The following is a 14,348-nucleotide window of genomic DNA, read 5'->3' as shown; positions in this document are numbered from 1 at the left end:
TACTCGGTTTTTGGCCACTATTTGCACTTTTATTCTGGCGAAACGGTAGGGTAGAACACAGTTTAATTTTTTTTTTAGTTGATACGAGCTCACTGAACGCCCTATACTGTATTTTTATGCAATATATTTTTTCCGTATTTTTATGCAACTAATGCTATACTGCACTTCCTTCTGTGTTATTGTAATTATATGCACCGTCTGCGTTGATGAAGTATTTCAGCTTCATTTTACTAAGAGCTCTAAGTATACCGCTCACTAACATTGAACTTTAAGTGAGATAATACGTACAGTGTTGAAGGGTGAGGTAATCTTACAGTTGTGTTGTGAGTGATGGGGTACTTTTCCATAATGAAAACACGAAAAAGTGGTTGGCAATTTCAATTTATGTTTTCATCAGGGTGAGGTAATAATTTTTACAAATTATAAACATTATTTACCTAATTGAACAGGTAATTGAAGGTTATTGAATATAATCGAAGTACTCACAGATCTATTATCTATGCAAAGGACGTTTAAAAACTTTACCAATTTATTCTCTCTTGTCAAATACTGTATCAATGTAGCAATCCTCACTTACAAAATTCTTCCTGTTACAATTTGATGAATTCTTGGATTGAACATGAAAGTTTCAAGTTCATGAATTAGAATGAAGTTGATGATACTCAACTTATTAACTCTGAGTAAAACTATATTAATGTAAGATGCAAAATGTCTCTTCACGGAACAATCCTATTGGTGAATGCTCATTTCAATGTCAGCTGACAGATCTACAAACAACGTCAAACAATTCCGACCAATCACATGATAGTACACGACCAATCACATGCTAGCTTGAGCTGCTAATTTAAGACCACGCCCAGAACTTGCTCTCATTGTCTGGTTTAATATCATATCATATTTTCAATCTGTATTTTTCTCAAATTTAGTTTAGTATAATATTAGTTTTTTTTAAATTTAGTTTATCGATTTTGAATTCAGCGAATTACGCCAGGCCCTCACAAACACAGGCTTAAGCCTACATTATGAGTCTCTCACAATGTAAGGGTATATATAAATGTACTGTAACTGTACTGTATCATTTGTAAATTGTGAGAATAGATTGATTTGATATAATTATAATAATGGAAATGCCTTTTTGAAAACGATTAATTTTATCAAATGTAAGAGATGTAATTTTCATAATGAGAATTTGTGTAGGAAGTATTGTCTGACATCTATATAATAAGATATATATTGGAATATTATTACAAAAATAATCAAAACATGGATTGGATATTATTGTTATTAACAATGAACAATTGAGCACAAATCAACATAAAAATTGTAAGGAAATACACTTTTAAAATCAAATTCAGAATCTCAGTTTTTGAAACTTGAAATCATTCAATACCTCAATGAAACTCAATTGAAAAGTGGAATAGAAATTTCAATTGAAAATTTGGTTTCTTACTGTATTTTGAGCTTCTATAGGCCTAATCCTTGAACGTGATAAAACTAATCTCGCAACTACGTTTTAAAATTTACTCACTATAACAGGCTATATCATCTAGAATTTTCATTTTTTATCAGTCTAATCATCAATTACAAACAAAATAAGAATATATGGAGAATAATTATTCGTTAATCCAATTAATAAATTAATCAACCATGTTCCAATTAAATCTTTTACATGGTCTTTATAAAAATGAAATCAATATCATTCAAGTGACAATTCTCTGATGATCCATTTGAGAAGGTATTATAGTTGAAGATTTGATAAAACATTGAATGAAAAAGACTAAGAAATTGTCAAATTTCATTTTTGATAAAACAATTTTTATAATGGAACTCAGCAACAAAAAATTCAGTTTGAGAATGAGTTTATTTCTATCAATTATAAAATGTCTTTACCAATGTTATGGACATGTGAATGCATGGAATGTGTGGAACTCAAACTGATCTGTTATATTGTCTCTTTTCTGTTTAGGGCTACTCGCAATATAAATAGAAATACAAATAAATCTCAGTACCCTTTTTAAATTATTTTATCACAACATGTTTCGGACATTCATGCCATTTTCAAGTGATTTGAAAATTTAAGTCCTAGTTCATAAACTCATATGAATACACTAACTTATGTAAATAATACATAAAAATAAGAATCTTCCAGCAGTATTTATTCATTTCACTTGAAAATGGCATGAATGTCCAAAACTTGTCGTGATAAATAATTTAAAAAGGGTACTGAGATTTGTATTTCTATTTATGATCTATTATATATTATATTTTTACGAATTGTAATAATAAAATAGAAATTGGTTTAAATAAATACTTGGAAGTAGGCTACTCAAATCTCATGAAAATTCAATCATCAATAAGTTACTGAGAAATTCTTACTAAATAATAGCACGCTATTAAAATTTCAAGGATAGACAAATCGCATGTTATATCAAGTTTTCTATCAAGCAATGATTGGAAGTGAAATGAGTAATGAGTAAACAAAGAGTTGAGCAGACACGGAGGCAATCAATTACAGGTAATCAATTACAAGAGATTGATTACAAAGTGAAGTTCTAGTGGTTTTGTAGTGGGAACTTTCCCGCGATGAAGTTTTTTCTAAAGCTGCTCCATTACTTGCAAAACACAGTGATACATGAGAGAACAATATTTATTATCAAATGGTATTGCGACAGGAATTAGGTTTATGGATGCTGGGAAGTATCTGTGAGATTAACGAAAAAGTTGAATATGTGTTCAAGTTGAATCTATTATTGTGTAACTTTCACATTGAAGAAATTTGAATCAAGCGATCTATAAGAATACCTGTGGTGTACTCCCGCTGAAAGAGTGAATATCCAACCAACTCTACTGAGTGACGATAGTTATGAGCTTCAAAATTAGTTACTGTGCTATTATTCAGTAAGAATATCTCAACCGTTTCATGAGATTAAAATATTTCCAGGTATTCTACCCTCCTTAAAATCGTAGGATCGATCTCTTGCATGCTTAAGCTCATGGCGTAACATGTGGATGTCCAAAAATGACTGTGTCAAATCTTAGGTACAGTTTAAATATTCGCAAATTATAATCAAATATGCTATATTCTTGAAAATGTATCAATTCTGATAGGGTTACTAGTATTATCTACACGTTAAGGTGGTCTTTCAGATAGGAAAACATTATTCACGAGATATTGATTGATATGATTATGATATTTGATTATTCATGGTAGACCAGATAGAAGTGTTTCCTCTCTTAAGCTTATAGTGTTCTCTTAACCTTATTAGTGTTCTATTTGATGATGAAAGGGATTATTTTTGGCATGCGATTCAAACATAGCACTATCCAGTGAAGCTATACGTAGTGTCTCAAAGTGGATGACTTGATTTTGGATAAATTTAATCATTGGTTAAAGGGGGTAAACACTATCACAAAACGACGAACTAAATCATTTACAGTAGAAGACTAAATTGAACGGAAATGCATCATGTTTGTTGAATAATGTTCTCCATAGACTAGAGACATCTAGGAACTTTGCGATTCATCCCAAAATGTGTGTGGGGAGTCTTCTGACACTGAAGTTAAATAGTATATAGATGACACATCAATAGTTGTGGCTACTATACAACAGATGACATTGAAATTCTTCTGGCATCATTATCCTCCTCATTATAACACGCAAAAACCCGGATTTCATGTAGGCATAATCCTCAACGAAATCGGATAAAAAGTATTTTCTTTTAACTACAGAATTTTGGAAGATTTTTCCAAGTTTATAATTGGAATAGAAACAGAAAAATCAAGTTTATTTATTTAAAGGAATGGAGACAACAGATAGTTTATGATAGTATAGTATAGTATAGTATAGTATAGTATAGTATAGTATAGTATAGTATAGTATAGTATAGTATAGTATAGTATAGTTATAGTATAGTATAGTATATAGTATAGTATAGTTAGTATAGTATAGTATAGTATAGTAGTAGTATAGTATAGTATAGTATAGTATAGTATAGTATAGTATAGTATAGTATAGTATAGTATAGTATAGTATAGTATAGTATAGTATAGTATAGTATAGTATAGTATATAGTATAGTATAGTATAGTATAGTATAGTATAGTATAGTATAGTATAGTAGTATAGTATAGTATGATATCATCCCCTTACATGTCTCCTCAAAGTTCGGTAGACTACTGTTGTCTTGTATCTTGAAGATGGTGATTATTATATTCTTATTCAAGGTAGCACGAGCTATATTACACGTCATTCATGTTGGAATAACTTGATCAGCAGAATTGCCTTTGTATCTGAAGGCTTAGTTTCCACGAAAATTATAGAATATTATAACTATTTAATTGAATAAAAGTCTGATGGACGTGTTTAGAGAAGAAAAAAAATAAGATAGGGAGAGGTTTCTATATTTAAAATTTCGGACAGATAATATCAAATATCAGATAATATTTGAAAATTCAAATCGATTGGGAAAATTTGGGAAAATTGCTTTTTATTCACGGCCACGCAGAATAAATTGGAAACTGACCAACAAAGCAGATAGTCAGTTCCTTGCTATACCGGAAAACTAAGCCACAGTAGTTCATCCAATTATAAGACATGATAGGACTGAATATTAATTATAACAGTAGGAAATTGTGCATAGACGTCTACTCGGACAATAACTGAATAATGAGAGGCTGTACACAGAAGTACAGTAAACCCTCCCGAAGACTTACAAACCTGAGAAAAAATAAAATATTATCTAAAATGTAGGTTTAAAAAACATTTCACAGGGAAAATAGGAGGGGTTCGTTGATTTAATGTGTTGGAAAGAGAAAACAATGTGAAAAATGCCAATTCCATTTTGTATATAATGCGTATTATCACATGAATTGAACTCATTTCAAACACAATCAATTGCTATAGTCATACATATACTGATATTGTCCAAGAGTTTTTTCTCCCAATTTGTCACTAATAGAGAACAACTCTTTAATATAGTTTATTGTGAGAGATTACATATGATACCTATTGTGAGAGAGTTGAGTGAGGAAAACATTTTCAATGAAGAATTGTTGAGAGAGCTAGTGAGTAGATTCACGGTCTCTCAAATTTTCTCCTACTTATCCTTATTCCACAGCACACCTTTATGCTGTCACTCCTAGAAATGATAGGGAGCTAGTTATTTTTATAGTATAATATTTCATACAAGTCACAGCTTAATTCAGGCCTATTAGGGCGTATGAGATTGAAAGGGAAGAATATTAAGTGACAGCGTTATAAATATTGAGATACTATTATAGTGATCATAATAGGTTTTCGAAATCTAGGCGTAATCTACTACGTAGCGTAGGCTATAACATCTCAATTTACTGGCACCAAAGTTGAAAACATATTCTCTTCAAGTATATTTTCTATATCAAGCTGTATTATTCCTCTCAATATGATATGTTGAACTGTGATTCATCACAGATTTCAGTGAATATCAACTAGATTTTTTAGATTATCGAACAATATCATTAAATTATTGAATTTTCCAGTTTAACTTTCAAATTGTCACCATTACACTCGTCATTTAATTTCTATTTTTTCATTTATTAATATTATTTTTCCTACAAATTCTCGATGGATCCATTCCAGAAAGAGTACTCTATAGAGCTTGAAACCATCTACTCTAATAGAGCCTTAGAAGCTCTTAAGATCTCAATTTAGTAGAGCAGTTCAGTTGAATTAATTGAGAATAGTTCAGATATGAATTCGTAAATGTAGTTAACTTGCATTCAACAGTGACTAAAACCTTTCTTACTACAGTGCATTATTACATTTGAATCACATTATTACATCCGAACAGTACTAGTATTTGGAATGATATCAATAATCAGATATAGTATAGTATTTATCACATAATTATTCATAGTATTTATCAGATCTCAATGATTAATGAGCAGTGTCTCACTCGATCCAATCAACTGTGCTGAGTGAATAGTAATTAGACCAAAGCAGATGATTATGCAATGAGATTCCAAAGATCCGCTAAGAAAACTACCCTATCATAGCATTGATGGAAAGTTAGTATTGTAGAAAAACATAATTTTCACAGGAGAGAGCTGGTCACGTTATATTATCATCAATAAACTTTTAATCATTTCGGGGACTACACAATAATTTGCAATCTTTTTCAACAATTTTTTAGAAACTATAACTCACAATTCTTACAGGGGAAAACCTTTTTTTGAAAAACAGTGATACAACAATATTAAATAGTGACTGTGGCTACTTTGATTATTGTATAGTTGGTCTCCAGTGATTAGTTGATTAAATTAGCTACTGTGTTTTAATAACGTTTTATCCAACTTGAATCAATTTCTTGAAACAGTCTCCGGAAAATCATTGTGAATTAGATTTTCCCAAGAAATGAACAACTCAATATAAAACAGTCATTTCCTGAATCACAATCAAAAATATCAGACCTTCTAATTTCAAAAAGTTATCATTCATTTGCTTATTGAAAATTTTATTATGATGCTTATTGGAGCTTGAAGGATTTTTAACGTGGATCTTACTCAATGAAGAAATATATATATTTCTATTTCAATATTAGTTGGAATCATGACAAGCCTTACATTTCCCAAAATCTATTAAACCCTACACACTTGTTGAATCAGTTGAGATTGAAAGTTTTAATAACAAAAAATATGGAGATGTGTGTCCACACAAGTGAAAATATACTTAACATAACTTGTGGATAGTGTTGTAAGAGAAAAAATGTTTTCAATTGAGTTATTGTCATGTGTGTATGTAGTTTTCGATCATTAATAATTATCAAAAAAAGTGTACTTTGTCATTCAATTGATAATTCAGAGCAGAGTAAGTTGAGAACTTTGAGAGAGAATTATTATTTTAATTTATTCCTTTTCACGTTTGTTCTATCAACCGCGTCTTTAAATTTCCACATTAGGAATTTTCCACTCATTAAACAACTCTCCACTTATTTGTTGAAAATTCAACAATCAAAAAGGTTAATCCATAATGAGGTGGTACATATTCTCTCAAAATAGTTCAGTTGTGAAGATTTAACAATCGATTAATTTGGAGAGGAATGGGGTTGGTATTGTTAGTACAAACAAACTTGAAGAGTTTTCTGTCGAAGTTGAATTGAAAATTTCAAAAGCAATTACATCGTTTTTCTCATACTTATTACATTGTTTTTAATTCAAATAGAGCATTTTTGATATGTTATCTAAATAGAGGATGATTCATTAAAGACTCAATTTTAAAGATCTTGGATACACAATTGGGAATTTGGTAGAGTTGTAACATGAAGGATGAAACAAAATTATTGTCAACTTGGAAGCACATGTGTATGTATGGCTACGAGATTAGGTAGTTGAAGTTTAGGTAGTCTACTTACCAGAGTTGCTCCCGCGGCTGGCAAAATACGGAGAGACAACTTTGGCAGCATGGGGCGTTTTATAGCAGTCTCCCACTCCTCATACGAGAAGAATCTCTCAGCTGCTGTAGCTGTGGGTGTGACTCTGTGTACATGCTCATCCTTATCAGTGTGTTAAGTTGGTATTTTCAATATTTCGACCACTGAATATGAGAAGGTTTGTGGCCCTGATTACCTAGTGTATACCACATTCCTGCTACTTATCATTGATAATTAATATTGTTGCGTGAAAATTTATTTGCTATCTAGTAAAAGTTATATTGACATCCAGTACTGATATGTCGCATCTAAAAACATCCTTACACAAATGAAAAGTAAATTGACATATCAGCTAAACTTATTGCTTTTTCCCATAAAGACTATTTTCATTTAATTTATATCTTGCTATGAACAATCATTCACTAACAGACTCATGATCTATTCAATTTATTTCTATCAAATTATGGTTCTCTTTATAACAATTTATTATACGGTACATATATTATATGTAAATCAATCCTGCTACGCTGGGGTTACATTCAGGGCAATGTCTGTGACTACGGCTTAGAACAAAACTACACTCACTTATTGCAGTGCGAGTTGCTTGACAGTTGGCACAAATTGCTCTAATGACGATCTCCTCAAATGCAATGACAAAGCCCTTCGGGTGGCTAAATTTTGGGAGGGAAGTACATAGAATAATAGCATAATAGGTACCATGGACACGGAAAGTAAGTATACGTATAATTATTATAGAATGTCAAGCGATGAGAAGATAAAATAGTATTTACAAGAACAATCAATGATTCTGATCTCTGTTAATGCATCTAAATATTGAAATTTTTCAAAAGCTTCTAGCTTAGCCAAATCAACAATAAATACAGATTCTGCAACTTCGGCTTTCGACTTCAAAAATAGCTGAATTTGAAAATCAACTCTCTGATAATAATAAATGGAATTCTTTACACTACAAGCTACAAAAAACTTCAAGATAATATCAGATTGTATAACATACTATGATACTAACTATTCTATTAAAGCTCTATAAGTAGCTTCAGCTCATAAGTAAAGTTGAATTCTTTTAGTTTTTTTATTTCAAAGTTTTTAATAATAAAGGGTACTACAAGGTTTTTATATTGTTTTTATTAATTTGTAAAGTTCAATATTTGCGAGATACCGTAAATACTATAACGAATAAACTTAAGCAGGGTGAGCCTACCCATAATTTCCACCCTCACAACAATTATAGAAGTTGATAACCATGAATTGAGATCGATCATATGAAGCATCGAATGAAATTCCAAGACTGTTTCTACAATTTAGAATTGAGAGATCACATAAGAGAAGCATCAATCATCATAACAAAGGCCTGAACTTATCTAGAATTTGCCAAATAATTCTAGTCAGACTCAATCTGTTTATGTATAACTATAGCCGGCAGGCTCGCTTCGCTCTCCTTATCTGTCTAGCCGGGGGATCCATCCCCTGGACTCCCGACTGAATCATCCAGAATTGAAAGATTTGACTCTTTCCGTCAAAAAGTCAAATGAAACTTTTAGGCTGAATTCAAGCACCGGTTGATGGGAATTATGTTACACAGGGTTACAATTTTTTAATATTTATTAGAATGAATATACAGGGTGTCCCACCAAGGTTGTAACAGCCGTTGACCATACATTAAACTCGACGCTTCTGACAAAAAATGTTCAGTAATCTTTTTTCCTATCGACTTAGTTTTCGAGATATATCGATTTTTCGATATTTTCAGAATATGCCTTCTTCCTGTCATTAAATACTCAATAACTCAAAAACTACTGGTCGAATTTCAATTTCAAGGCTTTCAAAAGCTCTCGAATTTTTTACCTTTTCGAGTATAAATTCGAAAAGGTAAGTTTCATGATAAACTGTTCAAAACTGCTAATATCTGGAATAAACACCTTCAAAATGAGGAAATTCACAAACAGCAAGTATCAAGTGATGATCCTAAGGGTGAAATCACCTGATTATTGCATTATTTCTTGTAGCATATAGCCTAAATCCTATATAAAATATTAATCATACACTTTTACAAGATCCAACAAAATTTATTCATAGAATAATAATTCAAAGTAGATGAATGTCAGAATTAAAAAAAAAAACTGATGGCAATCATCATTTTAATAGATGATAATCAGATGATGTGATATAATATCATATATCAGATGATAGATAATATAATCAGATCATTAACAGATGATGATCAAGTTACATGTCATGCTCTCTGCTTACAGGAATTCAAAATAGCCTCAATTTCTCTTTGTGCAGCTTCTGCTGCCGTTCATCAAGCTTCGAGTTGCCCGTCTCACTCTGTTGGGCCGTCTCTTCATTACTTTAAACGCCAATCGAATTCTGAGAATCAGTTCCTCCCTGGTCTCTACAGGTTCTCTGTAAACTTTATACTTTTCACAACCCCCCAAAAGTGGAAGTCTTTTGAAGTAAGATCAGGTGAGCGTGGTGGCCAACTCACGGTTCCACCTCGGCCAATCCACCGCCTAGCATAATATTATTATCAAGCCACACACAGACGTTTCTAGCATAATGAGGGAGCAGCCATCCAACTGGAGCCACATATTCTGCTTGAAATTAAAAGGCACGTCTCCCATCAATTCGTGAAGCTCATTGGCCAGAAAGTCCATAAAAACTTCACCATTTATTCTTGCAGGGAGAATGAAAGGTCCATGTATGTGGAAACGTTATTGTGAAAATTCACAGCTCCAGTTCTTGTGAACGTACTTTTATCTGTGATCTGTCCATAAAATGTTTGAAATACAATCTTGTGCTAATATCCAACGGCAAAACTGCATCCTTGAATTGATATAAGGTTCATTCAACTCTTGAACTGGGGTATCATGAACTAGTCGAAAGTTATTGTTCTTCAATATTCTTTGAATTATCATTCTTGAAACATCCAACATCCCAGCTGCCCGCCTGATGCTGGATCGAGGATTCTGCTCGAAAAAGTTTAGAATAAGATTTTCAAAAGCTTCAGAAATTAAGACGGGCCTCTCGTACCTTGAAACTGGTCCTAGACCCTTACCATCTTGATATCTTTCAATCTTAAAAACGTGTTATGAGATGAGTGTTTTCGGTCAGGAAAATGAACGCGAACACTTCTCTACTAGCCAAAGTTTATACATATCATCCCAATTAACTGCAAAGCAAACTGAAAACTATACTGAAAATAGGCTGAAGCATACACTTCTTGTTATTTTATTCAGGATTTATGGTACAGGAAATAATGATAGTTATTGGAAAAGTCATGTCATTGTAGAATGTTGGAATATTGATTGAAACTTGTGAATATTGTCAGAGAGAAATCAGGTGATTTCACCCTAGGATCACCACTTGATGCATGCTGTTTATGAATTTCCTCATTTTGAAGGTGTTCATTCCAGATATTAGCAGTTTTGAACACTTTATCATGGAACTTACCTTTTCGAATTCATACTCATTCGAAAGCTTTTGAAATGGAGATGTTTTTGAGATATTGAAACCACTATAATCACCCGGAGAAAAACAGAGAAAAAACGGTTTGAAATTTCACTTTGAATTTGAAGAATAGCATTTTTTCAAGTTTAAGCCCTAATAAAAAACTACAAAATATTTCACAACAAATAAAATCACATAAATCTTGTTTGAAATGTTTTTCTCTTTTCAATAATACCCTTGAAATTGAAATTCGACTAGTAGTTTTTGAGTTATTGAGTATTTAATGACAGGAAGTAGGCATATTCTGAAAATATCGAAAAATCGATATTTCTCGAAAACTAAGATCGATAGGAAAAAAATTTACAAAACATTTATGTCAGAAGTGTCGATTAGAATCTATGGTCAACGGCTGTTACAACCTTGGTGGGACACTCTGTATATTCAGTAATTCCCACATAGAGACCTTGCTGAAATATGATAATTATTGTATTTCACTCTGTTTCTTTGCAATTTGAGATAAAAATCAAGTAGAGAATTTACTTTTTTAAAAAAAATCATATCAAACCCTTTCAGGTTTTAATCCACTTGGAAATCTGATTAATCTGTTCATTATTGTTCTTAAAAAAGCTGAGAAAACGCACGAAAACTGCCGATTTTTGGACGTATCGTTGGCATCATTTCAAAGCATTAGAAATGAAATCTTTCTACATCGTAGCTGAATATCTGTATGAAATTCGAAAAGATGTAATTTATTTGTTCGAAAAAGCTGAGAAAACTCAGAAAATTTTTCCAAAAAACGCTTGAAAGCCGTCGATTAAGCGTAACTTCAGCTTCTTTGGAAAATCCTTCTAATACAAATTTTCACACCTTAGCTACTGAGCCTGTGAGCTAAATTTGAACAGTTTTTATAAATTAATTCTTGAAAAAGCTGATAAAACTCAGAAAAACATTGGAAAACATAAACTTAGGGCGTATCTTTGGAATGTTTTTCAAATACGTTCTTAGTGCGCCTTTAGAAAGCCAACTTTTATAAATTAATTCTTGAAAAAGCTGATAAAACTCAGAAAAACATTGGAATACATAAACTTAGGGCGTATCTTTGGAATGTTTTTTCAAATACGTTCTTAGTGCGCCTCTAGAAAGCCAACTCTGCCAAATTTGAAAGTTTTTGGTCCAGTAGATTTTTATTTCTGTTCTTGATAAGTGAATAGATTAGTGTCGTTTCGCTTCTATATATACTGTACTATATAGATTATTTGTATATGCTTCTAAGTGATACATATAATCATATGGGAGCTCTCTAATCAGCAATGTCATTTCGCTTCTATACAGAGTGGGTGAAAAGTCCGAGAACGGGCTTAATATCTCATACACAAAGGTAATTTGACGGTGGATGTGATTGGGGATCCTATTCAAATTTAAAAAAAAAAACTACTTTACCATGACTTTAGAAATCTGATCTGCCATCTTGGATCCGCCATATTGGATGCAACTTTAATTTTTTTAATAGGAAGGTGGTCATGCGATACATGATTTCGATACGGAATTTCAAGAAAAAAAGAATGCCGAAAACCGCATATCGATATCTCAAACAGTTTCGAAGATATTCACGTTATTAATCAATACTATTCAGAGCAGAAAGGAGAGAAAAAAGTCCGAGAACGGCTTAGTATCTCATAAAGCAATGTGATTCCAAGGTAGGTGTGATTGGGATTCCTACTCAAATTGAAAATACTACTTTACTATGACTTTAGAAATCTGGTTTACCATCTTGGATCCGCCATTTTGAATGCAACTTTATTTTTCTAGATAAAAAGGTGGTCATGCGATACGTAATTTCGATACGGAATTTCAAGACAAAATGAATGGAGAAAACCGCACATCGATATCTCAAACTGTTTAGAAGATATTCATATTATTAATCAATACCACTTATGTATTTCATTTCTGATTTACATGGTATTAATAATGTGAATATCTTCTAAACAGTTTGAGATATCGATATTCGGTTTTCGCCATTCATTTTGTCTTGAAATTCTGTATTGAAATCATGTATCGTTTGACAACCTTCCTATTTAAAAAAATAAAGTTGCAATTAATATGGCGGATCAGTAATGTCATAGTAAAGTAGTATTTTCAATTTGAGGATCCCCAATCACACTCACCATCAAATTACCTTTGTGTATTAGATATTAAGCCGTTCTCAGACTTTTTTCTCTCCTTTCCGCTGATTAATAATGTGAATATCTCCGAAACGGTTTGAGATATCGATATGCGGCTTCCACCATTCATTTTTTCTTCAAATTCCTTATCGAAATCATGTATCGCATATTTCTATTTAAAAAAATAAAGTTGCATTCAATATGATCCAAGATGGCGGACCAGATTTTTAAAGTTATAGTAAAGTAGTATTTTCAATTTGAGTAGGACACATACAAATTACCTCTGTGTATGAGATATTAAGCCGTTCTCGGACTTTTCACCCATTCTGTATACTGTATTATATAGATTATTTGTATAAGCTTCTAAGTGATACACATAATCATATGGGAGCTCTCTAATCAGCAAAAACATTAATCAGAACCTCTAATCATGTTCGGCTCATGGAATGAACATCACAAATATAATGAGTCTGATTTACCTTGCATCAAACTGACTCCGAAAACGTTACATTTGATGAGTAGTCCAGTATCTTGTTACTGGGCGAACTCACTTTTTCTGGGGAAGATCTTATCAACGTTTTAATTTTCCTACAATGAATATTTCTGCAAACATTTTTGAAGAAAATTCACTTTGCTAGCGTTTCTAATTAATTGAAGATTACATCAATTGATACGTCTCACTCAGTATCAGTGGCGCCGACTTTGAGGTTTAAGACACTTTCTGCCGCCCAATAATCACTCAGTGGGTTAATGCATTTTCCTCCCTCCCCATGTTTTCGCAAAGAAGCTATAATCAATGCGGCAAAGTACTAAATTTCCTTCAAAATAGTAGAGCAATGAAGATCTAATTCGATGAGTGTTCTTAACTTTCACAGGGAAGATGCAAGGAAATTGGATTTGGGTTTGGTAGAAAATAAGTTTATCTCGAATGTGACCAATAAAAAAGACTTCTCTCAAGATAAATACCATTTTTATATGACTTAGTGAATATGATATTTATATCCTGCCTTATTGAAAAGTACTACAAAAATGAACATTTTTCACAAAAAACTCCCCCTCGGGTCATTAGGGCCTATGGTGCCCACCATGTAATTCAATGAAGTCAGCGCCGCTGCTTAGCATTAGGCTGGCCACTATCGGTTGAACATGCTTGCACATACACAGTCGACTTACATTGTTGTGTCATCACAGCTCTAATCAGCGAGAGGCTTCTAACATGAAATAAACAACAAATAAACCACTTGAAATTTCAAATTATAATTAAATAAAAATAGCTTAAACTTGAATAGAACAACCAATAAAAAAATGGAGAT

At 32.1% G+C, this 14,348-nt stretch overlaps 1 protein-coding gene across 1 annotated transcript in view; it reads right to left on the bottom strand.

Annotated features, from left to right (window-relative positions):
• Window positions 1–7,451, bottom strand: part of LOC111047163 (U-scoloptoxin(01)-Er1a) — a 40,847-nt gene extending 33,396 nt beyond the window's left edge. Inside the window, exon 1 of the mRNA XM_022332838.2 lies at window positions 7,388–7,451. The gene's annotated coding sequence lies outside the window, so the exon portion shown is untranslated. The remainder of the gene's footprint in view (window positions 1–7,387) is intronic.
• Window positions 7,452–14,348: the final 6,897 nt, after the last annotated feature.

Source organism: Nilaparvata lugens, chromosome X, assembly GCF_014356525.2.
Source record: "Nilaparvata lugens isolate BPH chromosome X, ASM1435652v1, whole genome shotgun sequence".
NCBI classification, from domain to species: Eukaryota; Metazoa; Arthropoda; class Insecta; order Hemiptera; family Delphacidae; genus Nilaparvata; species Nilaparvata lugens.
This window is presented reverse-complemented; position numbering and strand designations above follow the sequence as displayed.